This window comes from Panthera onca, chromosome D2 (genome assembly GCF_046562875.1).
Source record: "Panthera onca isolate mPanOnc1 chromosome D2, mPanOnc1 haplotype 2, whole genome shotgun sequence".
In the NCBI taxonomy this organism is placed as follows: domain Eukaryota; kingdom Metazoa; phylum Chordata; class Mammalia; order Carnivora; family Felidae; genus Panthera; species Panthera onca.
The window spans coordinates 47,051,885-47,055,053 of NC_138349.1; the positions used below are offsets into that span (position 1 = coordinate 47,051,885).

General features: G+C 41.8%; 1 pseudogene; it reads left to right on the top strand.

Moving 5' to 3' along the window:
* Positions 1 to 1,457: 1,457 nt before the first annotated feature.
* On the top strand, positions 1,458 to 2,811 carry LOC132684593 (histone-binding protein RBBP4-like; annotated as a pseudogene).
* Positions 2,812 to 3,169: the final 358 nt, after the last annotated feature.

Consider the following 3,169-nt stretch of genomic DNA (forward strand, 5'->3'; position numbering starts at 1 on the left):
ACATGTAAATATATGTATATACACACATGCACACACACATATACAGATGAAAACAATGGGGATAAGTGATAGAGGTTGGATTATTCAAGGCTAAAGTGGGCAAAGGAAATAAAGAAATTGAGAAATTTGAGGGCTGCAGGTACAAGACAAGGCTTAAGACATTAGTAGGCAATAGATCATGCAGAACATTTTTGAGCAACAGAGAATCCCATTGAAGGTTTTTAAATTGAGGTAGGTGAGAAAGAGATGGTTGTAATAAATTCCAATTGGAATTCCAATTCCAATTCCAAAGATCCTATAGAATGCAGCAAAGAAAATGCATTGGGAGGTACAACTGAACAATGTGGGTCCACCACTTAGAGATCTATTTCGGTGGTCCCCAGAAAGAACAGCAGCAGCTTGTAGTAGTTTAAGCTATAATATCAGTAGGACTTGGTGATAAAATAGGGGAAGGAGATGAAAGCATCAAAATGATTCAAGATATTTGGCCTACATTGTGCCATCTTATTAGTTGAGGGATGTAGGAGAAAAGGAACATCATGATTTCAGTTTATTTTTATTTTATACTTTTAATATATGAAATTTATTGTCAAATTGGTTTCCATACAACACCCAGTGCTCATCCCAAAAGATGCCCTCTTCAATACCCATCACCCATCCTCCCCTCCCACCCACGCCCCATCAACCCTCAGTTTGTTCTCAGTTTTTAAGAGTCTCTTATGCTTTGGCTCTCTCCCACTGTAACCTCTTTTTTTTCTTCCCCTCCCCCATGGGTTCCTGTTAAGTTTCTCAGGATCCACATGAGAGTGAAAACATATGGTATCTGTCTTTCTCTGTATGGCTTATTTCACTTAGCATAGCACACCTCATGCCAGTCAGAGTGGCCAAAATGAAGAAATCAGGAGACTATAGATGCTGGAGAGGATGTGGAGAAATGGGAACCCTCTTGCACTGTTGGTGGGAATGCAAACTGGTGCAGGCGTTCTGGAAAACAGTATGGAGGTTCCTCAAAAAATTAAAAATAGAACTACCCTATGACCCAGCAGTAGCACTGCTAGTTATTTACCCAAGGGATACAGGAGTACTGATGCATAGGGGCACTTGTACCCCAATGTTTATAGCAGCACTTACAACAATAGCCAAATTATGGAAAGAGCCTAAATGTCCATCAACTGATGAATGGATAAAGAAATTGTGGTTTATATACACAATGGAGTACTACGTGGCAATGAGAAAGAATGAAATATGGCCTTTTGTAGCAATGTGGGTGGAACTGGAGAGTGTGATGCTAAGTGAAATAATTTCAGTTTAAATATCTTTAGTTTGGAGGAAACAATAGCGCCAGCATGCAGAACTCGACCCCAGGATCTCCACCCCCTGCCCCCTGACGCAGTAGAAGAACATGTGATCAAAGAAGAATACAAAATATGGATAAAGAACATCTGTTTTCTTCTTTTCTTTACGATTCGGTGATGACTCATGCTCTGGAGTGGCCTAGCCTATTTGCACAGTGACTTCCAGATGAAACCAGACCAGAAGGGAAAGACTTCAGCACTCATCGACTTGTCCTGGGAACACACACATGGGATGAACAAAACCTCCTTGTGATAGCCCGTGTGCAGCTCCCTAACGATGATGCTCAGTTTGATGCTTCCCACTATGGCAGTGAGAAAGGAGAATTTGGAGGTTTTGGCTCAGTTAGTGGAAACGTTGAAATAGAAATTAAGATCAACCATGAAGGAGAAGTAAACAGGCCACCACGATATGCCCCAGGACCCTTGTGTCACTGCAACAAAGACTCCATCCAGTGATGTTCTTGTTTTTGACTATCCCAAACATCCTTCCAAACCAGACCTTTCCGGAGAGTGCAACCCAGACTTGCATCTCCATGGACATCAGAAGGAAGGCTATGGACTTTCCTGGAACCCAAATCTCAGTGGGCACTTACTTAGTGATTCAGATGACCATACCATCCTCCTCTGGGACATCAGTACTGTTCTAAAGGAAGGAAAAGTTGTGGATGTGATTACAGGGCATACAGCAGTAGTAGAAAATGTTTCCCGGCATCTGCCACCTGAATCTCTGTTTGGGTCAGTTGCTGATGATCAGAAATTTATGATCTGAGATACTCCTTCAAACAATACTTCCAAAGCAAGCCCCTCAGTTGATGCTCACGCTGCCGAAGTGAACTAACTACCTCTCTTTCAATCCTTATAGTGAGTTCATTCTTTTTTTTTTCTAAATAATTTATTTATTTTTAAATTTACATCCAAGTTGGTTAGCATATAGTGCAACAATGATTTCAGGAGTAGATTCCTTAATGCCCCTCACCCATTTGGTCCATGCATCCGTCCACAACCCCTCCAGCAATCCTTTGTTTGTTCTCCATATTTAAAAGTCTCTTACACTTTGATCAGCTGAAAAGACTGTTGCCTTGTGGGATTTGAGAAATCTGAAACTTAAGTTGCATTCCTCTGAATCACATAAGGATGAAATATTCCAAGTTCAGTGGTCACCTCACAAGGAGACTATGTTGGCTTCTGGTGGTACTGATCACAGACTGAATGTCTGGGATTTAAGTAACACTGGAGAGAAACAATCCTCAGAAGATGCAGAGGACAGGCCACCAGAATTCTTTATTCATGGTGGTCACACTGCCAAGATATCTGATTTCTCCTGGAATCCCAACGAACCTTGAGTGATTTGTTCTGTATCAGAAGACAATATCCTGCGGGTTTGGCAAATGGCAGAGACATTTATAATGATGACGATCCTGAAGGACACATGGATCCAGAAAGACAGGGGTCCTAGATATGTCCGTGCTTCTTGTGATTTTAAACTCCCTCTTTTTTTCCTCTCAACCCTGAGTTTGATTTAACACTGGTTTTGACGCACAAACTTTGGCTATCCCTCTATGATAGGTACCATCAACAATGGTATAGCCCAAACAGAGGGTGTTTTCTAAATATTAACTGGGGGATTTGATTCAGTAAATCCACAGACTTATATTTGCATTTTCTCCAGGGGGTGCCTGGGTGGCTCAGTTGGTTAAGCGTTTGACTTCAGCTCAGGTCATGGTCTCAGATTTCATGGAGTCAAGTTCCTCATTGGTGCTGAGCTGTCAACTCAGAGCCTGGAGCCTGCTTTGGATTCTGTGTGTGTGTCTCTC